The 23,754-nt window shown below is 54.3% G+C and overlaps 2 long non-coding RNA genes across 2 annotated transcripts in view; both read left to right on the forward strand.

Annotated features, from left to right (window-relative positions):
• The first annotated feature begins 2,668 nt into the window (after positions 1-2,668).
• LOC139075910 (uncharacterized) lies at positions 2,669-8,267 on the forward strand. The gene is made up of 2 exons (XR_011526832.1): positions 2,669-2,872; positions 4,164-8,267. It is a non-coding gene; the product is annotated as an uncharacterized lncRNA (long non-coding RNA).
• Positions 8,268-13,387: 5,120 nt separating this feature from the next.
• Positions 13,388-23,754, forward strand: part of LOC139075909 (uncharacterized) — a 155,062-nt gene continuing 144,695 nt past the window's right edge. Inside the window, exon 1 of the long non-coding RNA XR_011526831.1 lies at positions 13,388-13,548. This is a non-coding gene — a long non-coding RNA (uncharacterized lncRNA). The remainder of the gene's footprint in view (positions 13,549-23,754) is intronic.

A 23,754-nucleotide genomic window follows, 5' to 3' on the forward strand; every position in this document is an offset into this window, starting at 1 on the left:
GCGGCTTCGCTCCAGGGGACAGCATCCTGGCTGCCCAGAAGTGCTGAACCCTTCCGATGATATACACCCGAGTCCAGTGAGCTAGGGGCTGTTGGACTCGAGTTTCATCTGAAGAAATTGAGGCTCAGGGACACGAAGGTGTTTCCCCAAAGTCACCAGCCAGTGAGCAGCAGAGCCAGATTGGAAACAAGACGTGGCTGACTTTAGTAAGCGCCCCCCACACCCAGGCCCGACCTGCCTATCCTTCAGAATTGCTTTTCTAAATCACACACATGTGCCCTCAAAGCCACTGTCATGCATTCATTCACCCTCCACAAATGTCTGTGCCAGGCCCCATGGGGCACCGTGGACACAGCAAGGAATGAGAAGGACAAACGTCCTTCTCTCTTGAAGCTAGTGAGAGAGACAGACCAGAAGTAAACAAATGCATAACTTCAGACATCACAGGGACAAGTGAAGATAACAGAACTGAGTGAGCGAGAGACGACACTGGGTGCTGGAGGGTTTATTTTCGATCTGAGGAGATGCTTTCCAGCTAAGATCCGAAGGACACAGGGCTGGGGGCCCCGCATTTCAGGAAGGAGGACCGCAGTGAAGAGCTCAGAGGTGGGCACGAGCCCCAGGGGGGATGTGGGGCTGTGCTCAAGAAAGAGAAAGAGGGCCAGTGATGCGGGAGGGACGAGACGGGGTATGCAGAGCCCACAGGGCTGTGTGGGCACGTCAGGAGCTTAGATTTCAGTGGAAAGTTCGGTGGGAAGACATTGGAGGGCTATGAAGAAAGGCTGACTCATCTGATTTGTGTGTTCAATCTCCCCTTGGCTGCCCCGTGGAGAATCCACCGGGAGGCGATAGGTAGGGCTGGACAAAGTGGAGCCAGGCAGACCAGAGAGGAGAGCACACCCTGGGGCCAGGTACGAGACAGTGCTGGTTTCGGTTCAGGTGGTGGTTTTAAAACATGGTCACAAAATTATTCGCCAAGGCTCCCATCGAGAGGTGGGCTGTCTGTGCTTTCCCCCGCGTGAATCTGGGTGGGTTTCTGAGGGCTTCAGCCGATAGGGGGTCGCAGAAGCGATGCTCCAGGACTTGCAAGGCTAGGTCCTAAGAGACCACACAGCTTCTACCTTGTTGGCAGGAACGCTCCTGCTGGAGCCCTGAGCCACCGTGGAAGACACCTGGAGGCTGCCAGGCAGTGAGGACACTCCGGCACACACAGGGGCCACGTGGAGGTGTTCCGGTCCACAAGCCCGGTTGAGTTCAGCGTTGGACTTACCCCGGCCCAGGTGCCAGACGTGTGGCTGCAGGAGCCCCAGCCAGCCTGCTGCTGAGTCTTCCCAGCTGAGGCACGGCGGACGGTGGCTTCTGCACTCATCCCCAGAGTGCCCTGTCGAAATCCCCAAGCCCAATAATTTATGAGTATAATGAAGTTGTTTGATGTGGCTACATTTTGGGGTCAGTGGTCACACGGCAGTTGTAACTGGAACACATGGGAGGAAGTGGGGTGCAGAGAGGAGAGAGGATGCTCAACCCGGGACACGAGCAGCACTGAGAGGACTTGGGAGGACTCAGTGGAGACGGGGAGGGGGAAAGAGAGAGGACAGGAAGGACCACTAACCACAAGCTGGCTGGAGTCTTTGCGTGGACGGAGGTGTCAGTGAACGACAGAGCGGGGCATTGGAGCAGCCAAGGGTTTGAGAGGAACGTAACAAGGTCTGTCTCAGCCCTGTTCTTCCTCCCTATTCCTTCCTGCTCACCCACAGATGCGGTCAGCGCCGAGCCCTGAGCAGTCGACCTCGAACGCATCACTCAGCTGCGTCCTTTCTTCTCTAGGAGCATCGTCATTCTCTTAGACCAAAGGTCCATTTATGTCGCAAATGTTAGGGTTCACTCATAACCAGGATGTGGGGGCAGGTGCTGGGGACACAGCGGTGGATGAAATTGACCCAGTGTCTGCCCTCTGGAGCAGCTAGTCTGAAGGCTGATCTCCTCCCGGAACACGTGGGGAGCACTGACTACATGCCAGGCAATGTCATGAAGAACCTCAGCGAGTTAACCCATTTCAGTCCCTAACAATGCTATCAGATAGATGCTCTTCTTCTGGCTAATATTTTTATCATTATTATCATCATAACTACCATTATTTCATAGTGTGGGGAAAGCGCATCATGGAGGATTAAATAAAGTTCCAATCTCCCCCAGCCAGTGCACGGCAGAGCTGGGGTTTGAACCTGAGGAGTTTTGGCTTCAGCATCTGCTCTTATCCCCTCAATTATGCCACCCATCTAATGGAAAAGAGAGACTTGGGCCACTGCAATAGACGAGAAGGTGTTGGGTACCAAGATGGTGGATGCACAGAGGCCTGTGGGAACACAGAGACTGGGGCTCCAAATCCAACCTGGGTGGAACCAGGAAGGCTTCCTGGAGGAGCTGTTCCTAAACTGGGCTCCAGAAGGAATGAGTTGGTGTTAAGCAGGTAGAGTTTTTGAAGTCAGAAGAAGCAGGGCCCATGGGGGTCCTGAAGAATGGAGCACTGGAGGGAATAGGGGTGGAGGAAGGGTGCAGAAAGGAGACTCAATGAGGAATCTGGGGGTACTTTTAGGGCATACTAATAAGTTTGAATTTTATCATAAAGGGAAGCAGGGTGTCACACCATCCGATTTATGTTTCCAAAGGTTCATGGTGGCTGTTATGAGGAACCAACAGAAGGGGGCCCGGAGGTGATTGCAACAGGTGTCAACAGTTATCCAGTGGAGAAAAGGCCCAGCCTGGACAAGGATGCTGGCAGATGGCAAGGAGAGAGGTGGATGGATCCGAGAGCTGATGTGAAGGCAGAATAAACAGGAGGAGGACTCTGTCCTGTGAGACAGTGTGGCTGGTGAGGACAACGTGGAGATGGCAAGGGAGGGGCAGGTCTGAGGGAGATGAATTTGGTTTCGGAGGTGCCAAGTTTGACATCTGTAGGGGCAGCTGAATGTGTGTGCCAGGCACTCAGGAGGGTGGGTGTGGGCCTTCGAGGGTGACTGGGTCTCCACAGCTGGAGGTGGGCAGTCATTGAGACCAAGGCTGGGATGTCACAGGAGGCTGAGAAGGACGAGTGGGGAGAGCCCAGCGCAGAGCCCGAGGAACGCAGCATCTTTTAAAGAACCAGCTAGGGAAGAGGAGAAGCTAGAGGCAGCTGAAGAAGACTAACCGGAGCAGGCAGGATGTTACTCAGAGGGCTAGAGAAGGAGCAGGGAGTTTGCAGGGCTGGACCTTGCAGGGCAGGCAAGGACTAAGAAGGGCCCAAACTCACCACCCCAGCATCTGAAGATCCGTACAGTCTGCCTCTAAATTACCCTTGCAGCCTCCACTTTCCCCAAATTCCCTCTGCCAACATCAGAACAAATCAGCAAGTTATCACTAACATTTACAACGCGCAAACAGGCCAGACGATAACAGAAGACGTACAAAATACGGTTCTAATTGTGTGTGTGTGTATATATTGTGTGTATGTTGTGTATGTGTGTATATTATTGGTTGTAATTTTAAAAACAGTTGAGAGGCCGTTACTCCACCCTGTTATTCCTTTGCGTATGCCTGAAATACCTTTCCCCTTTTTCCCCTGGTCAACTCCTAACTCATCCTTCAAGCCTCACCCAAACACGAAGTCATCAAAAGCCTTCCTTCATTAACCATGTCTCTGTCCTAGGCACTTGGTCTCTTCCTCATTCATTCATTCATCAAACATTCCTTGAGGATTAAAGGGTGCCAGGCCCTGTGCCAGGTACAGGATACAGCAGTAAACACAACAGACATGACCCCTTTCTTTGAGGAGAGCACATTTTAATACATTTCTTCCTTTGTGCTCCCTGGCCCCTGAGCTGATCCTGGCAGAGGCCTTCCCATCCCAAACACTGTCTGGGCTCACATCCACCCTCCTCCATTAGAACGTGAGCTCCTTGTGGATAGGACCCTGTCTTCTGCGTCTCTGTAGCCCCAGCAGCAAGCACAGGGCTTGCATCAACTGAGGACCAGGGCTTGATAAAAAGACCATAGACTTTGGGGTCAAAGAAGCCTGGGTCTGAGTCCCAGCTCTGCCACTTAATAGCTGCATGATCCAGGACAGTTTAAAAAACTTGTTGGGCTTTCTCTGAGGCTAATAATTTCCAGGTCACTTAATCTTTCAGTTGACTGGGAGGTCCTCCATGAGGAAACCAGATCTGATTCATCCCAAGACCTGGAACCAGGTGTGAATAACTGTTTCACGACTCCGTGGGACCCGCTGCAGAAAGTTCTTCTTTGGAGAGCCCTGCTGACCCAGAGTCTTTCTCCCCACTTGGCTCCCTCCGCCTGCATCAAGGGAAGAGAAGGGCATCTCTGTTCAGCAGGTGCTGTTCCACTTCCCCCACACCAAGCGTGCCCGGGGCAGGGGCACAGGGGGCCATGGGCTTTGGCTCCCCCTGCTGGATACAGAAGGAGAGGCCGCTTGGGCCCCAGGGTCCGCGTTAATAATTATTGCTAACATGCATGGAGCTCTGCTAGTCACCAGCCGCTGCTGTAGATGAGGGCTCCAGAGGGGTTTAAGTCTGGCTCCACCATTTGTCATCTCTGTGACCTTGGGGAGTTACTTAAATCTCTGCTTGCCTCAGTGACCTCATCTGTCAGCTGGGGGTGATGACAGTTTCTGCCTCCCAGGGCTGCTGTGAGGTTTGAGATGCTCCAGGTAAAGTGCTCAGAGTGCTGCCTGGAACAGAGTGAGTGCCTTGCACGCATCTGCAACATCAGATTCACGGGAGGCCACAGCCACCACGTGCTGGCACCACGGATCAGGATAGAGTGTCTGTCTTTAAGACGGTCTCCATTGACGGTCCTATGGTTGGGGTTGTGGAGTCTTCCCATTTCTATTTGCTTCTTTTGTTTTCTTCATTTGTGCTTATAAGAAACCTTCAGCGACATAAACCAGAGAAAAGGACTTTTTACTAAAGTATTTGGAGGTGCTGGCGCAGCCAGGACGAGTGGAGACTCCCTCGCTCCAGGCCCCGGTGATGTGCGTCTGGGGACGTCTGCAGGAGACGTGTGGGCTTCTTCAGCATGAGGGAGCACGGGGGACACAGGGCGCTGGGCAGAAGCCCTTGTGTGGAAGCCAAGAGAATGAGATTCTCCTCTCAGCTTTGTCACTACTCTGTGTGGCTTTGAGAAAGTCACTGAAATGTCACCTCCTCAGAGACACCTTCCCAGGGCATTCAGTCTCAAGGAGCCTCACCTCCAGCCACCTCCTCTCCCTTCACCCGTTTTACTCCCTTCGCAGCACTGGCCGCTGTGGGGAGCCCCGCCTTTATCTCTGTGCACATTGTTTCTTCCTTCTCTGTCTCCCTGCATTGGAAGGGCAGCTCCATGAGGTCAGGGGCCAGCACGGTGTCCTGGTCACCATCCCAGCTCAGCTTAATAAGGAGCTGTGACAGACAGTGGCTTGGTGGGAATCTGGGCCAGCGCTGCCAGAAGAGGCCTCTCTGAAGAGGAGACATGCTGAGATCTGAATCATGCAAACTCCCTTTAAGATTCAGTTCTCCTCCAGAGGCCTTCCTAGGCGGACTCCCGCACCCGGGACATTTACCTCCACAGCCCTCGTGCTGGCCCCTGTCACAGCCACTCTCATGCGGCGTCTCCTCATCTGTGTGTTGGTCTGCCCCCTCACCTGCCATGAGCGCTTCCAGAGGAGGGCCTGTGGCTGAGGCTCTCAGGCGATGCTCACAGGACCTGTGCTTGAGCAAAGCAGTGACATGGGCCCACGTGTGTTTTCATAAGTGAGGTGAGCCTCTATTATTTGGGGCTGCCCAGCGTTCAGCCCCTTCGGTCTCCATGGGGAGCCTCCCCTGCGTGTCAGGCCAGTGGAAGCTGGGCAGCAATCCCATGGAAGCACCCCCCACCCCGGCCCCTCCTGCCTGGGGCTGTCCATTCCAAGTCCTCTCTCCCAGGATGGGAGCAAGTTGGGGAGATGAGGAGGGCCCCTCCCCATCTTTGTTTCTTTGCTCCTTGGAAACACTCTTCTCTCAGATAGTTTTACTCCACTCCAATGGTCCCTGAGCACCCATGCTGCCCCCTCACAGCCCTTTCTGGACCGTCTCTTCCTCTGGCTTTAGTTAGCTTCCCGGAACTTACTGCCACCCCCTCTGACTTTACACGATATATTTGTTTGTTGACTTGTTTTTATGTGTTTTCCCAGCTGCACTGTTAGCCCGATGAAGTAGAGATATTTGTCACTTCACTGCTGCATTTCTTAGAACGATGGCTGGCACGTAGTCAGCTTTCAATGGATGATTGCTGGATAAATGAATAATGGAATGAATCTCATTTACTCCTCATAATAACCTCATTTTCCAGAAAAGAAAGCTGAGATGTTGAGGTTCAGTCGTTCGCCCAGCATCTAGCTGAGTGTCTGTCACATAGTAGGTGCTTAGTAAAAGTTACCCAGCAGTTCCCTGTGTGTCCTCTCCCACACCTCCCCACCCTGACCAAGAACCGGGGCCTCCACACTGCTTTCCTCTGCATGGCTTTCCTCTGCGTCCCAGCCTGCCCACTGCCTTGCACGAGGTCTTTTTACTCCAGGTGGGCGATCCAGTGCTTAACACCGGGCCAGGATGGGCAGGGCCGAAGAATCCTGCCTGGGACGAGTCGGAACGTGGGCAGCAGGGCCAAAGAAGCAGCTTCTCACTCCTGCCGTCAAAGTCCAGCCGACTGCCCTGCGGGGCAGCAAACCCCAAAGGTCTGTTTGCAGATTTGGGCAGAGACAGGGGAGCATGAAGGTGCAAAGAGACTGTCCATCCATGGATGAGGAGACTGCATCCAGGAGCAGGTACCAGAGGCTACCAAGACCCGTGGCCAGCTAGGGGCAGAGTCAGATACGAAGTGCTGCTGAGGGCAGGGGGCAGCAGACCCAGCCTTGAGTTCCAGCTCAGCCATTTGCTGTGTGATCTTAGGAAAATGATTAACCTCCCTCAGCCTCGGGTTCCTCATCTGTAAAATGGGGGTGAAATAATAGTGCTACCTCATGGGTTATATGCAATCATATATGAAAAGCCCTCACAGAGTGCCTGGCATTATATCACGCACTCAACATGATAACCATTTGATGATGACTACAATGACCATGATGTATATTGGAATCCAGTCCTTCAGGACCAGAAGGAATCTTCAAGGTCATCGGGGCCTGTGTTTCTCCAACTTCCGTGTGCATCACAATGACTTGGTTACAAATACAGAGGCCCAGGTCACCCTCCAGAGCCCCCAAGCTGGACTTCCTGGCAGAGGTGGGCGTCACTTCTCTACTTAAGAGCAGTTCCCCGGGTGCCAACCAAGGCTGGCTTCATTGGAGCAGATGCCTTTGGGGTCCCTCCTGTGGCCCAGCCCCCCCACCCCGTGCCCATACCCCCTTGGTGCCATCCCCACTGAGTGGTGCCAAGGTGCACAAACCTCTCTCAGGGAGGGCAGCTCTCTTGATTTCAGGGGCGTCCCTTGCATTTGGGGGACAACTGTGGCTGGGACACAGCGCGTCTTCACACCCATGGGAAATCAGCTGACGTCTGTTAGCGGGACCAGAGGAGGGAAGAGCAGGTCCTCACTTTTCTCTGAGCCTGCATGTTTCCGGCTCAGAAGTGGGGCTAGCCAAAGCCCCTCTAAGGTCGTGCCTCTCCACAGGGGACTTCTGCAGCCCTTAGTTTTCCAGAGACAGGCTGCGGGCTCCAACAGTGAGAATTTTAACATGACCTTGTTTCATTCAGCATGAATCTACCATTTCAGCCCATGGGGATGACACCTTTCTGGCGGGAGAGCTCCTTTCTGGTTGACCTCCCTGCCCGGGTTCGCCTTTGTGTTTACCATCGTGAGGATGCCACCTGAAAGCCTTTTCACCACTTGGGGCTCCACAGAGGGAAGCAGAGGTTGAGGGCCTGGAGACCACGCACTGAAACCACCCGCTGTGTGGAGGAAGGGTCCGAGGCACTGGGACGAGGAAAGGCAGGGAGAGGTGATTCCTGTCCCAACACAGGTCATACCCGGGCCAGATCCCGGGTGGAAGCGGCGGGCAGTGCCTCGGCTAGGCTGCCAGCTGCCATTCGGCTTCAGCAAACCAGTATTCTCTGCCTCACTGTCAATATCATTAATTTAAAAGTTAGGTTTTGTAGTGCTGATTGTCGTTGTCTATATTTAATCTGGAACTTGCTGATTCTACAACGGCATGAGGACCTCTACTTAGTATTATGATAGTCCATATTAAAGCAACGGTACGATAAAAATCAGTGAAACCACCATTTGTGCCTGGGGAGCACCACACACACCACCTTCCCCCTTGAAGGGGCTGCATGTTCCTCAAATCTGAGAAGCGCTACCCTGGTGATTTCCCTGGCCCCGTGCACTCTCACGGTTCGTGAGCCCGTGCAAGGGCCATCAGGGGGATGGGATTTTCTACTGAACTTGGGCTAAGATAGGGCCATTTTACACTAAATAACCGTGTGTGTGTGTGTGTGTGTGTGTGTGTGTGTGTACTTGGGGTTTGGTGGGATCAGAATCTCGCAGGGGGCTTGTTAACACACACAGGGCTGCCCGCCCCCCAGGTTCTGATACAGTCCATCTGGGATGGGGCCCCAGCATGTGCATTTCAAACAAGTCCCCAGGTGATGCTGATGGCCCAGGACCACACTCAGAGATCCAGAAACTGTTCCACAGTAATACTTTTAACCCCAAGTAATAGTAAGACGCATAGACCTGTGGGCTGGGAGGTGGGAGTCAGACCAAGTCGGCCTCTTCCAGACTTACTCTGGAACCCGGGCTAAGCCCTCGGCCTCTCTGGACTCTGTCCTTCCTGTTCATACAACAAGAGTTTGGACAAGTCCAGTGCCTCACCCAGAAGCAAGCGTGAGACCTGGAGCCTGGTTTGCCATGGAGTCTACAGCCCGGGTGTTTGATCTGGGAGACATCATGTCCACGCAGGGTGCACGGGACCGGAGGGCAGTGGCATCTGAGCTCCCGCTTTGGGCAGGCAAGCTGGCAGCAACAGGAGGGCACACTCCCGCTTCAACTCCCAGCTCCCAAGCAAGAGACTCGTCTCCAGGCTCGGGTTCCTCACCTTTGAAGCGGACGTGCTCGTCCTCGGGCAGCAAGGCCCCGAGAGGCTGCTCCTGGAAAGCACCTGGAGCGCATGGGCGTCCTCAGACACATCTGAGCACGGCACCCACACCAGGCCAGCTGACCGTGGCTCCCAGCCACCTTGGGAGGGGGTGCTTATCACAGTTCCACCCCCAAGGTCTTCCTCAGGATAATCTGTCCAGGCCGATTCACCTCGTGGGCGGGGCCCTTCCTCTCAGGCCTGAAATATCTCCCTCCCTTCACTGTGCCTGGGTCAGGCCTGTGACCCTCGCCACGTGACTTCCTCTGGGGACTGGCCCTGGGCCCCTGCCCGCCTGCCAGCCCTCCAGTCCCTGGCTAGTGACCCATTCTGGGCCTGACATATCAGGCAGGGCTCAGCCGGGGAGGAGGAAGCCCACAGCTTGTTGTGCTGGGGAAAAAGTGCATCCCCACGTCCGGCCCCCACCCCAGCGCAGCCACACCTCTGCCTTCAGCGGGCTGGGCTTCCGCCCCACATCCTGGCAGGGCCTGGCGGGTTATCACCCAGCTGCCACGTGGTGCCCTGTCCCTCAGGTCCACACATGCTCAGAGAAGCTTCTGGGCTGGGGCAGAGGGGTTGCCCGGGGTACCCCTCAACTTTATGGAAACCGCCTTTCTCTGGAGCCAAGGACAGCTCTTTGGAGAAAGTGAAGAGATATGGATACACATCCCAGCTCCACTGTGGACTTGCTGTGTGACTTTGCGCAAATGAATCTACCTCTCTGGATCTTCATTTCCTTGATTTTAAATAGAAAAATACCTCCATCTCCAGTTGTGAGGATTAAATAAGATTATGCAAGTATATTGATGCCCGGGCTTTACTTCCAACCGACTAAATCAGAATCTCTGAGGGGTAGGTCCCAGGCATTGGGGGCAGCCAGGAACAGAAACCACTGGTGTGGAAGCGTTCAGAGAAGCTAAAGCTTTGGTGTAGACCAACATGGGTTTGACTCCTGGCTCTGCTATACAATTACGGGACCTGAATAGGCTATTAGCCCCTCAGAACCTCCACTTACTCGTCCCTATGATGGGGATACTACTACTCACTTCTCAGTGCCATTATGGACACTGGAGTGACAGATATCAGGTGCTTTGCATGTACGAGACCCAAGCGAGCCGTGTGAGGACAGACCCTTGTCTATTTATTTCACCACTGTGCACTCAACAGCTAGCTGTGCGCCTGACCCACAGTTTGCACTGCCAACAAATATCTATAAAGCAATAAATGTAGCTGTTATCATTAGTGTAGATTAAAAAGTGATGAAGAAATAGCACTTATCATGAACATGAAGCTCCTGTCTTTTGACAGACTTTAAAAACTACATTTCCCAGCATCATTTGCAGCCAGGAGTGGCCGCAACTCTGTTCTGGCCCACCAGGCGTAGGTGGAAGTCACTGGGCTTTTAGTCCCTTGGGTTTTCCCTTCTTCCCCATCCTCTGGCCGCAATTGTGAGAAAACAAGAATGGAAAATAAGAAGGATCCTGGGTCATGCCATTGCAGCCCAGACTGCCCACCTCTGGGCTTTCTTTTCTTTTCGCCAACGGAAAGGAAAATGAGCTTCTCAGTGTTTAGGCCCCTGGTTGGGAATTTTTGTTTCTGGTAGAAGGAAAGCAGATGCTTTGGGCTTCCTCACTGTCCCACTTGCTGTCCACAGTCCTCAGGCTCCAGATCAATCTGGGACAAGAAGACAAGCAGCCTGTCACTAATTCCCTCCAAGGACCTCTGGGGCTGGGTCAGAGGCACCACAGGAAGCCTGCCCAGCTCTGAATCTGGCCCCTGGAGGAAGAGTTAGCCCTGTGTCCTGTCCAAGCTCCTCTGGCCTCCCCAGAAGGTTCCAGAAGAGAGAGTGACTTGCTCCTTATCCAGACGCCAAGCCCTGAGTCCAAAAGCCCACGATTCCTCGGTACCGTCTCTGAGTCTTCACTCCTGCACTGATCAGTCACGGGCAAAGTGTCTTTGAACGAGCCTCAGTGCTCACATTTGTAAACTGGGGCTACGCCAACCAAGAGCTAAATCTAACCAAGGAACTCAGAGAGGGGAAAGCCAAGATGACAGGACTAGAGGTGAGCAATGCTTCCAAATTAACCCAGAACTCGGACCAAGCATCCAACGGAAGGGAGGTGGCAGTACATGTGCAGATTCTGGACCTTGGCATTACAAAACCAGCCCAACCCAACAGCAGAATGTTGGGCGTGGGCACGGAAGAGAGTGTGAAGGACTTTTGCCCCATCCTTCATGATAGGGAAAAATAGAGCTAAGAGCGAAACATGTAATTTAAGAAAATAAATGACCTTCAACCTCTTAATGTTCTTCACAATCTTGGGGGCGGGGGTCTTGCAGGAAATATCTCTTGTGGTAACAAAACAAAGTTAGCAACGGCTCTTACTCACTTAAATTCTTTTCCTTTTGTTAAATCCAAGCATAAAGAAGCTCCATATATTTTATTTTAAAATTTAGAATGTAGTGTGATCCCACTTTATAAAATTGCATCTTTTCTTTCCTTCCTTCCTTCTCCCCTCCCTTCCTTCCTTCTCTCCTCCCTTCCTTCCTTCTCTCCTGCCTCCTGCCATAGAACTAGAAAGATACTTGGGATGATGTTGCCTAATATTCATCCTGGGTATTTGGGGTACTAGAATTTACAGAGATTTCCCACCACCCTGCCGCCATTTTTGCAGCATTTTGCTGTATAGCTTGAATTCTTTATAAAAGCATTTAGCATTTTTAATGAGGGAAATAAAATCATTTTCCAAAAAATTAATAACACGTATTTTTGTAGGGTTTTTGTGAGCATCAAGTAAGATGACCAGGAAAGCCCCTGGCAGAGTGTGGCAAGCAGAATTCTGAAAGGACCCCAACCTCCCTGCCCTGTGAGGGACATGCCCTGTGCTTGCTGCTCCTACCTGGAAGGAAGGTCGTTTCCTTCCGTTTGGCAAGTTTCTATTCATCCTTCAAAACCTACTGCAATGGGAAGCATTTCCTGACACCTCCCCCATTAATCAGACCCTCTCTCGGGACACACAGAGTCTGAGAGTGACAGCCCAGTCAGACATAGGACAGGGCTGGAGTGCCTTCACACAGCAGCAGTGTCCAGGGGGAGTGTTCAGAGACAGCCCAGCTTCCTCTTTGCTGACTTTTGTCTTCAGGCTTCCCTTCATCCGCTATCTCCCCCGTATCTTTCCAACAATTGTTTTTATTTAAATTGGCAAATTCAGTTTGTGCAGCCCGCAACTCAAGGATCCAGCTACTGCCCTGTGTCGGTTGAGTTCCAGGCTCATAAAGGTGTGGGGAAGAGTCTCAGTTACGCTCAGGGTCATTCGAAGCGGCTCCTCTTCCCCCACTCCAGCCTTCCGAAGCACGGGGGCTGGAGCAGACAGGGTGCAGCCTCGCTCTGAGGTGTCTCGGGCTGGAGGGCAGGGCGAGCACAGCCCGTTCTTGTTTGCCAAGGAGCCCTGCCCGTGTCACGGAGAGGAAACGGCCCGGGGCGTCTAGGCGACCTGCTGGAAGCCGCGCAGCCAGAGAGAAGCAGAGGGCCAGGTCACCTGCAGACACGCCCGCCCCTGCGGTCCTCTGCGATCCCCAGAGGACGCAGCCCGGGGCTCTCCTCTGCGTGCACACTCTGCTGAGCTCCGCACGTGCTCCCCGGCCCCCTCGTGCTCCCAGCAGCCCCGGGAGAGCGGGATCAGCAGCAGCTTCATTTTGCATATGGAGAGGCTGAGACTCAGAGGGGAGAGGCCCGCCCCAAGGTCATCCAGTCGCGATGTGGGGGCTTGGACGCGACGCCAAGTGCTCCAGATGCTCGAGCCCGGGACCCTCCCTCAGCCTCCGCGATGACGGAAACCCTGAGAGAGGCCCGTGGGGTCGTGTGGGACAGACTCCCCCAGGGCAGGCCGTGGGTGACGGGTTGGCAGGTGCAGGGGCGCTTGGTAGGTGACTGAAGAAGGGAGCGAGGCGGGCCTGGTGGAGCCGAGCTGTGCCGGACACAACCCGAAGCTACAAACGACCAAGCAGCGAGGCCAGGCGACCGGGCGAATCTACCCTAAAAGCCCGCTGAAACAGGCGAAGCAGGTGGGCCAAGCGCCGGGAAGCGGGGCCGAGTGGCGCCGAACGGAACCGGGCGGGGACGAACGGGGCCGAGTGAAGCCGAGTGGAACCGAACACGGCCGAGCGGAAGCGAGCCGGGCCGAGCCGGTGGGCCGAGTGGAGCCGAGTGGAGCCGAGCGGAGCCGAGCGGGCGGGCTCTGCAGAGGCCATAGGAGCGTGTGGCCGTGAGGCTGCCCTGGATGTTCTATGGTGCGTCGCCTCTGGACTCGCCGTTCCGCACCAACTGAAAAGCAGGGCGCTTGGTTTCCCGAGCCTGTGAAGTAGCCTCAACAGTCTTTTCCTGTGGGGGCCTCAGTCTCCCCATTTGTACGGTAGGACAGTGGAGGGAGGCAGGGTACGCCGGCGAGCGCAGTCTTTCTGAAGCCCTCCCCTTGTGGGGGTGGGGGCGACTTCCGTCTCCCAGTGAGACTGGATGTTACTTCTCCCGCGGGAGTCCGCCGAGCTGGTTCCCTTGGGAGGGGTCCGGGGACGTCGCTTGCAGGACTCGGCTTTTCTGGAGCGTAATTGTCCCTCGCGTGATTCAGAGCGTTTTCCTGGCCCCTGCGTGGCGGATGCTGCACCCAGGGGGCCCATAGGGTCAGTGTGCGACCCAGCGGACGGTGGTGGGCCCTGGTCCCGAGTCCGCGTTTCCCAGGAAGCGGCGGCCGGGCAGCGGAGGAGCCGTCCGCGGGGGCGTCGCCGGAGGATGCGGCCGGTGCTGCCGCTCGGCCACGACGCCCGGCCCCTCCCTGTGCGCGGACGGCGCCCGGGACGCACGGGGGCTGCCCCGTCAGACTGTCGTGAAGTCCCTGACACGGGCAAGGGGCGCCTTTCAACTTGTGACAGAAGCGGGCGCGGCTCCGGCGGGGGATGGGGCCGTGCGGCGGCAGCACCGGCCCCGCGTGTTCCAGGAGGGCGGCTCCTCCGCGGCCTCGGGACTCGGGCGGCGAGCGCGGCGTCGGACCCGCCTCCCTGCGGCGGAGCCGCTCTGGACGCGCTGGCAAGCCCCGGGGGCCGTCCGCCCCTCGGAGCCCCCGGCCCCCCACTCTCCAGTTGCACCTCCCCTGCGTCCCCGATTTAAGGAGCGTCTGCCTTCGCCCCCCTCCCCCGCGGCTGTGCGCCCCTGCGCCCCTCTGCTCCGCTGCTGATCTCCATCCTAGACACGAGATGGCGCCCGCGCTGTCCTCTAGGTTTCCTCGTGGCCGCTGGGCGCCGGGGACCTGCAAGCTGGCCCTTGTTGTACCTTTCAGAGAGCAGGCTGTGTGTTTTTAGTACAACGCTCCGTGAGTTCTGTGTGCGTAATTGACTTTCCAGGTCTAAGCAGAAATGAGCTACCATGAAGCTGATGTGCCCAGGGTTTCAGTGCGGTCCTCCATCCTCGGAGAGCGAGCCGCGAAATGGTACTGAAGCCCGTCCAGGGTCTGAATTCGCTGGGCCCCTCCTACAAGCTTTGTTGCTGGATGCTCGGGAGCCTCAGCCGAGTTTGGGGCCGTCCCTTCTGTTCTTCAGGTGTCTACTGTTGTGAGTGGATCGTCTCTCCACGTGTCTTTTATACGCGTCTGTTAGAGCGCACACTAGCTGCAGTGCCAGAACCTTCCAAATCTCAGTCGCTTAACAGAGAAAAGTTTATTTCTTGCTCACTGCGGGGTGTGATGTGTTTGCGAGGCGAGTCTGGGCGGCTGCCCCAGAAGATGACTTGGGCCCTGGGCTAGGCCGACTTCTGACACGGTCAGCTCCTTGCCCCCCCCCCCCCCCACTTCCAGCTGTGAGAGGAAGATTGAGTGGGACATTTGGGGGTAGGGGAGGCAGCATATGCTACTTCCTCCCATATTCCAGTGGCCGGAACCTGGCCACATGGCCTAAAGTGACTGCAAGGGAGCTAGGGAAACGCAGTGTGGTGTGAGGAGGACTCGTGAGCAGCCTGCAGCTCCTGCCACGATAGACACCGGGGCCAATAGAGTATATGTTGTATCTTTTTAAATTGAGGTCACATGGTTCATAAGATATAAATTTCCGGCGTACATCGTATTTCAACTTCTGTGTAGACTACATCATGTTCACCGCCAAGTCTAGGTGCCATCCAACTCTGTACACACGCGCCCCTTTCCGCCTTCCCCTCTGGTGACCACCAATCTGTTCTCCAGATCTGTGTGTGTGTGTTTTATTTTTAAAGATTGGACCTGAGCTAACATCTGTTGCCAATCTTTTTCTTCTTCTTCTTCTTCTCCCCAAACTCCCCGGTACATAGTTGTCTTTTCTAGCTGCAGGTCCTTGCAGTTGTGCTATGTGGGACGCCACCTCAGCATGGCTGGATGAGCCGTGCTAGGTCCGCGCCCGGGATCCAAACTGGCGGAGCTCTGGGCCGCTGAAGCAGAGTGTGCGAAGTCAACCACTTGGCCACAGGCCGGCCCCATATGTGTTTGTTTATCTTTCACATATGAGTGGAATCCTACGGTAAATGTCTTTCTCCATCTCACTTATTTCACTTGGCATATTATCCTCGAGGTCTATCCACGTTGTCACAAATGGCAAGATCTCATTTTTTTCTAACTGGGTTTATTGTTTGTTTATCTCACATCTTCTTTATCCATTCATCTGTTGATGGACACAGGTTGCTTCCAAGTCTTGGCTATTGTGAACAATGCTGCAATGAACATAGGGTGCATGTATCTTTTTGAATTAGTGTTTCAGTGTTCTTTGGATAAATCCCCAGCAGTCAAATAGCTAGATCAGGTATTTTTGATCTTTTGAGGACTCTCCATAGTGTTTTCCACAGTGGCAGGAGCAGTGTGCTGGGGACCCCATTTCTCCACATCCTCACCGACACTTACTATTTCTTGTCTTTTTAATAATAACCATTCTGACGGGTGTGTGGTGGCATCTCACTGTGGTGTGATTTGCATTTCCCTATAATTAGTGCTGTTGAACATCTTTTCATGTCATGTTGGCCAGCTGTATGTCTCCTTTGGAAAAATGTGTGTTTATATCCTCTGCACATTTTTCGCTGAGGTGGTTTTTTTTGTTGTTAAGTTGTATGGGTTTTTTTAATATATTTTGGATATTAACCTCTTATCAGATATATGATTTGCAAATATCAACTCTCAACTGGTGTGTTATGTTTTCATTTTCTCGCTGATTTCTTTTGCCTTGCAGGAGCTTTTTAGTTTGATGTAATTTGTTTATTTTTTCTTTTGTTTCCCATGCCTGCAGAGACATATTAAAAATGATGCTGCTAAGACCAACACCAAAGAGCATGCTGCCTGTGTTTTCTTCTAGGAGTTTTATGGTTTCATGTCTTACGTTCAAGTCTTTAATCCATTTTGAGTTAATTTTTGTGTATGGTATAAGAAAATGGCCTACTTTCAGTCGTTTGCATGTGGCTGTCCAGTTTTCCCAAGACTGTTTATTGAAGAGACTTTCCTTTGTATGTTCCTGGCTCCTTTGTCAAAAATTCGCTGTCCATAGATGTGTGGGTTTAGTTCTGGGCTCTCAGTTCTGTTCCATGGATATGTGTGTATGTTTTTCTGCCAGTACATGCTGTTTTGATTACTATAGCTTTGTGATATATTTTGAAATCAAGGAGTGTGATATTTCCAGCTTTGTTCTTTTTTCTCAGGATTGCTCTATTTGTGGTCTTTTGTTGTTCCATATAAATTTTAGGATCCTTTCTTCTATTTCCATGAAAAATGTCGTTGGAATTCTGACTGGAATTGCATTGATGCTGTCGATTGCTTTAGGTAGTATGGACATTTTAACTATGTGAATTGTTCCAATCCGTGAGCATGGAATATCTTTCCATTTCTTTGTGTCTTCTTCTATTTCTCTCAACCATGTCTTATAGTTTTCAGCATACTTGGTCTTTCACTTCCTTGGTTAAATTTATTCCTAGGTGCTTTATTATTTTTGTTGCAATCGTAAGTGGGATTGTATTCTTGAGTTCTCTTTCGGCTAGTTTGTTGTTAGTGTATAGAAACACAACTGATTTTCGTGAATTGATTTTGTACCCTGCAACTTTGCTGTAGTTGTTGATTATTTCTAGTAGTTTTCTGGTGGATTTGTTAGGGTTTTCTATGTATAAAGCTGTGTCATCTGCAAATAGTGACGGTTTTACTTCTTTGGTTCCAATGTGGATCCCTTTGATTTCTTTTTCTTGCCTAATTGCTCTGGCTAGGACTTCCAGTACTGTGTCAAATGGGAGTGACACGAATGAGCACCCGTGTCTTGTTGCTGTTCTTAGGGGATGGCTTTCGGGTTTTCACCATTGAGTATGATGTTGGCTATGGGTTGTCATATATGACCTTTATTATATTGAGGTATTTTCCTTCTATACTAATTTTATTGAGAGTGTTTATCATAAATCCATGCTGAATCTTGTCAAGTGCTTCTCTGCGTCTATTGAAATGATATGTGATTTGTAGTCTTCATTTGTTAATGTGGTGTATCATGGTGATGGATTTGTGGTTGAAACATCCTTGCATCCCTGGAATAAATCCCAGTTGATCATGGTATATGATCCTTCGTTTTTTTTAATTGAGGTTATGAGAGTTTACAACCTTGTGAAATTTCAGCTGTACATTATTATTTGTCAGTCATGTTATAGGTGCGACACTTCAGCCTTTGGGCCCACACCCCCCCCCCCCCCCGTCCCCTAGTAACCGCTTATCTGTTCTCTTTGTCCATGTGTTTACCTTCCACATATGAATGGAGTCATACACAGTTTGTCTTTCTCTATCCTGTGAGGACTTCCCTCTGGGTGGGGAGAGTCAGGGTGGGGTGCTGAGCAGGGGCCGGGCCCTGAAGGCTGAGAGGGGAATGAAGGGGCGATGGCAGGGAGACTGGAGCGGGGAGGCTGTCACTGTGCATGGAGCATGCCAGGAAGGCTCCTCTGAGGAGGGGACATTGGAGCTGAGCCCTTGTCTGGACCATGTTTCTAGCTTCTGTAAACCTGGTGCTTTAACAACCATCCTGCATGCATACACAGGACACGCCTTGTCCTGAATCCCCTTGACTCAGCCTCCTGCCCCCCTTGTTGCCCCTCCCCCACTCCCATGAAGAGCCCTCCCTCTTGGGCCCACTTTTGAAACACAAACCAACCCAGGGGCCATCCACACGCCAACTACCTCCTCTATGGGACACGCATACTCAGGGCCATGGTCCCCCTGCCCTTATCCCCCAGGGCAGGGCCCAGACACTGGAATAGCCTCGTGCCCCTATATGCTAGAGTTCCTTTTCGCCATAAAATTGGAGGCTCCATAAGAGTAGAGGGCAAATCAGAAATTCCACGGGCAAGACAGACCCCTGGGAGGTCCTGAACATCTCTCTCCCCAGACGGTGAGCTCAGGCCAAGGCTTGACCGAGTCCAGGCTCTGCCCTCCCGCTGCCACTAGAGTTTGGTTGGTTTTTCAAATCCAGCTTTTCATCTTGTGAGTGTAGCAGAGACTTTGTCAGTTCCAAACTCATCTTTCTAACAATAATCCAGTTACACCACGTGGGAGCTGGCGCATTCCCTGAGTTATGTAATGAGAATCTGCAGATAGTAGCAGGGAAAGAGTTGGCCCAACCCATTTCAGAACAAGGGGCATCTTTGGGAGAGAGTGGGGGTGCACAGTTTGGGAGGACAGAACAAGAGAACTCCCTGAGAGACACCAGCTCCAGACCTGTTTACTCGGGGGCATCGACCTTCATGCATTAGATTTCCAGGGAAGCACCCCGAGAGGGGAGTGGATTGGAGCTGAGCTTGGCTGTCACCCCATGGAAAGGAGAGCTGGACATTGCAGACAGCTGTGGCCCTGGGAGCAGCCTGACCCAAGGGAGCCCCACAGAAAGTCCCCTCTAACACCGTCAACCTGGTCAGGACAAGGTCCAGCTGCTGTAACAAAGGCACCCACAGCAGAGTGGCGCACAGAGCTGGCCCCTCTCCCGTGCTCAGTCTGGATGCAGATGGTCCGGCACTGGTCTGGCCGGGCTGCTCCAGGAGGCTCCTCTCTCTGTCCTGTCGCCCTGTCATCCCAGAGTAGCTGCCCTTGTCAGTGTCGTCAGGATGGAGTTCCAGCCTCAGGCTCATGCTCCCGGCAGTGGGACAGAGGGAGAAGCAGAAAGAAGGGCCTGCTTCTCTCTTCTGGGAAATATCCAGAAGCCGCACAAGTCGCTTCTCTTCCCATCCTGAGGGAGAGGGGGGTTACATGCCCAGCCCACTGCCGAGGAGGCTGGGAACTCTGTGTCCTGGGTGGCCACGTGCCCAGCTAGGAGTCAGGCGTTTGGTAGCTCTGAGAAGTGGATGATGCCATTGGGAGCCTTCTGGACCTCTCTGCCACACCCCTGTTAATGTTTCCTCTCACCACCCCACTACTCCGTACCCTGAGTTCATGTTTTCTGAAAAATTATCCATCAGACAAGTTGCAAATTGGCTCCTAATTCAGGAACCAGCTGGAAATCCTGGGCCAGTGGGTGCTTTTCATGAGATTTGCTGGCAAATCCCTGGTGGGGCTCCCTACCGACTCAGGACTCTCCTGCCAGAGCCCACTGTGCAAGGGCAGCCAGAAGCGTCTTGTCCAGTGGAAGCCAATCACGTCGCTCCCTGCTCCTGATCCCCTGCTCCTTAGAACCAGACCCAAAGCCCTTGCTGTGGAACTGAGCTTGGACTAGCAAGGGAGCTCAGAGGCAGCCACTGGCGAGCCAGCCGAGGCTCAAGCTCACAGAAGAGAAAAAGTCTCGTTTGCAGGGCGTTCTATTATCAGAGCTGACTGCTTCCCAGGCCATGAGCTGGGGGGATGTTTAAGTTTGGAGACACAGAGCAAAATGCACCAGTGGAAGTGGTCCCAGAAACAAGGGGTGCTTGTCTGACCCCCCCACTCCCCAGCCTTACTCCCCACCTCTCTCTTGGATGTGCCTAACACTCCAGCTTCCTTCTGTCTGGAATGCCTCCTCTCCATTCCTTGCGGTCAGAGCCATGTGCACCAGGGCCCTGTTAGACGCTGCCTCCTTCAGGATGCTGTCCTGATAGTGCCAGCAGCAGGTGAGCATGTGCTGTGCTGTGAATGTCCTTTTGTACCTGTGAGCAGGTGACTGTGCTGTAGTTAGGTCCCTATCTTGTCTTCCAAGCTGGACCGTGCTCTTCCAGCAGGATCTGTGTCTGATTCACCTCAGGGAGCCCAATGGAGTTTGGCCAAGTGCCCAGCATATGGGCTTCCCAGAGAGTAAACCTCATGGGCAGAGTATCCATGGGAAACTGAAGAATGCAATGTGAGTAAAGTGCAAGGAGTGGGTGGGAGGGAAAAGGTCTGCAGGGGGACAGGTCACAGAGGGTCCCAAAAGCCCAGTAAGGCGGTGGGACTTGCCCTGAAGGGAATGAGAGCCATGGGCAGATTTCAAGGAGAGCAACACTGGAGGCCCACACACTGGGCTGTTTATCATAAAGAAAACTAAAACGGGGGACCTGAAAGGGGAGTGGCAAGACTCCCAGCCCATCCCCGGCCCTCTTCTTGCTTCCCTGGCCCTGCACTTAGTCAGGGAAGGAAAACCTCTGCCCGCTCAGATGCTGGGACCATCCCGGGGCCGTCTCGGGAGCATGCGGGAAGACTCCGCACAGGGCAGCCACCTCGCGAGCAGCAGCCGGCGGCCTCCTGGACGTCCTCAGGCTCCTGAGGAGCCCATGCGGAAGCTCCCTCACAGAGGAACCCTCCCTCTGGACCCCCAGGATGTCTGGCTCCCTGTGAGCTCCCCTGGAACCTGGAGCTGGCCGAATGGCCCACCCCTCGATCAGGGCTCTTAGAGTGACTGCTCCATGCCACTGTCCTAAAAAGGAGCAGTCATCACAGTGGACAGGCCCAACGCCTGCGCTACAGTCAGAAACCTCAGCTGCACGTGGACGTGACTGAGGCCGTTTTGGGGGCCCACACCCTGCCACTCCTCTGACCCCCCAACAGGCTGGCCCACGGGGCTTGGCTACCCTATCTGGACCTCTTGGTTGTAGTCATAAAGGCCACAGGATCGGAAGTTTCCCTTGGTCCTTCTGAAAACGTTAGGTAGTGTTAGCGCGCGGTGGCTGCCTGTCTGCCCTGCACTGTGGCTCCCAGCCTTTTCCCCGTAGCGTTCGTCACGACAGTAATTCTAAGTCGTTTCCTCATTTAGTTGTTTTGATTACCTCCACGTGCTACATCACTGCACGTTTCTCAAGCTGGAGCACGCACAGCCACAGTTCTCCGTAAGGAGGGCGCAAAACAGTGCATCTCTGACACATCTTTCTGCAGCATCAAGTTTATTACAAGACGTGGAAAACCAAGGACTCATCGAGACCCATCCGTCTTCCCACCAACGTGGAAGAAGAGCCAGAGAGGACGGGGAGGGAAGTTGTGCTCCGGGAAAAGCAGTCCAGGCTCTGAGGTTTCACCCTGGTGGGGCCGAGGGGCAGGCCTGCAGTGAGGGTAGCCTCTCCTCGTGTCCCCCAGGCGCCTCCAGGCCGTCCTCTAGGGTCACCGAGTGTTTGGACGCAATGCTTCAGAAGGCCACGGATGTGCCAGGTCCCCTTCTGAGTTGAATCCCTACAGAGAGCACGGCTGCAGTCGGCACAGCTCCGCCGGCCGCTGGACCAAGGCCTCAGGCCCGCACGTCCGTGCACACACGCGTGTCCTTGCACTGCTCCCACTCACAGCAGAAGGCGTCCACCTCGCACCGAATGCCCACCCCGCGGGGCCGGCTCCGCAGCACAGCATCTCACTCTCTGTGTAGAATGCAGGGGTGCGGCTCGACGTCCCTCCATCAGTGGTTGGAACCTGCAGGGACCTCACCTGGGCCGCACCCTGTTCAGCTTGCCGTGCCAGATCTTGTTCGGCAGGCAACAGCACAGGCCTCGCAGCACCTTGAGGAGCCTCCGAGCGGCGCCCCCCCGGCCCTGGCTGCGGCCAGAGGGAGAGGCTGGGGACCCCCCACTGGGCTGCCCAGCCTGCTGGGAGTCTCCTCGGCAGCTGCCCTCCCGGGCCCCACCGCTGGTGCTGGCGCTGGGGGTGGAGGGGACGAGGCTGGGGACCTGCAGCGGGGTTGTGCTGGGGGTGGCGGTGCCCGACTGCAGGCGGGGTAGGGCTCCGGCAGGCTCTGCGGCCTTCAGCCCTGGCTCCTGCTTCTCAGGCCGCTGACAGCCTGCCTCGCGGAGCCAGGTGGGCAGAACAGGCTCACTGCCACCGCGTCTTCTGGGGCGCGCCGAGGCCCTCAGCTGCGCCGCCCAGGGTGGCAAAGAGCTGCAGCTGCTGGCCTCGGCGCAGGGGAGGGACCTCCCGGTGCTGGCGTGGCCATCCCCCTGGGGCTTGTGGGCCTTCAGGATCAGGAAGACGGCCATTGCACGGTTATACCTCCTTTTTCTGAGGGACTCCTGGATGTCACTCCACTGAAATCCCATTGTTATCATTGTCTCTGTCACCCAGGAGTCCCTCGTGTCACAAGGCAGCGGCCGATGTGGCCTCAGCTTCGGCAGGCCCCAGTTGACCCACGGGTCCCCCATCACCTCTTGTAAGGTCTTCCTCTTCCCGGGGTCGAGGGTCAGCATGCCTCTCAGCAGCTGCGCGCACTCGGGCGAGAGCAGCAGGGGCGGCGAGTAGGCCCCGCTGAGCACAATCCGCCGGATGGCGCTGAAGTCCTCCCCCTGGAAAGGCAGGGACCCGGTGAGCGTGACGTGCAGCAGCACGCCCAGGCTCCAGACGTCGGCTAGGGGGCCGTCGTAGGGCTCCAGCCGCATGACCTCGGGGGCCGCGTAGTAGATGGTGCCGCAGTACGTGCTCAGCGGCCGGCCGGACTCCAGGCTGCAGAGGCCGAAGTCGGCCAGCTTCGCGCTCCCCGCCGGGTCCAGGAGCACGTTCTCCAGCTTCAGGTCCCGGTGTACGACGCCCCGGCGGTGGCAGTACTGCAGAGCTGAGACGAGCTGCCGGAACCGGTCGCGTGCCTCCTCCTCTGTCAGGGGGCCGTGCTTCATCACGTGCTCGTGCATGTCGCCTCCGCTGACGAATTCCGTCACCAGGAACAGAGTGTCCTCCGTGTTGATGACCTCCAGCAGGCCCACGATGTGGGGGTGACGCAGTGTCTTCAAGCTGTGGACCTCACACAGAAGGTTCTTGGCAGTGGAGGCACTCTGCTCCTTCTTAGGGATGATCTTTATGGCCACCTCCGTCCCGGTGGGGATGTGCAGGGCCAGCTTCACCTTGCCGAAGGAGCCCTCGCCAAGGGTCCTCAGGACCCTGTAATCCTGAAGGCAGGTCTGCCTGCCAGCAGAGGTGTCCGCAAGGCCCGGAATCATGGTGACCTCCTATCTACGCTAACTTATAACTCTAACTAACGAGGCTAACTACGCTTAGTAACTACAGGAACAAACAAAACGATACTATGCTAATACTAACAATACTAACGAGGCCACCTATGCTTCCTAACTATACTAAGTAGTACCACTAACTATCCCAAAGATACTAACTACACCCACAATACTAACTCTACTAACTGTACTAACAATACTAAAAAAATTTAAAGAAAACGCGAAAAAGAACAAAAAAACAAAG

This window comes from Equus przewalskii, chromosome 15 (genome assembly GCF_037783145.1).
Source record: "Equus przewalskii isolate Varuska chromosome 15, EquPr2, whole genome shotgun sequence".
Classification (NCBI taxonomy): domain Eukaryota; kingdom Metazoa; phylum Chordata; class Mammalia; order Perissodactyla; family Equidae; genus Equus; species Equus przewalskii.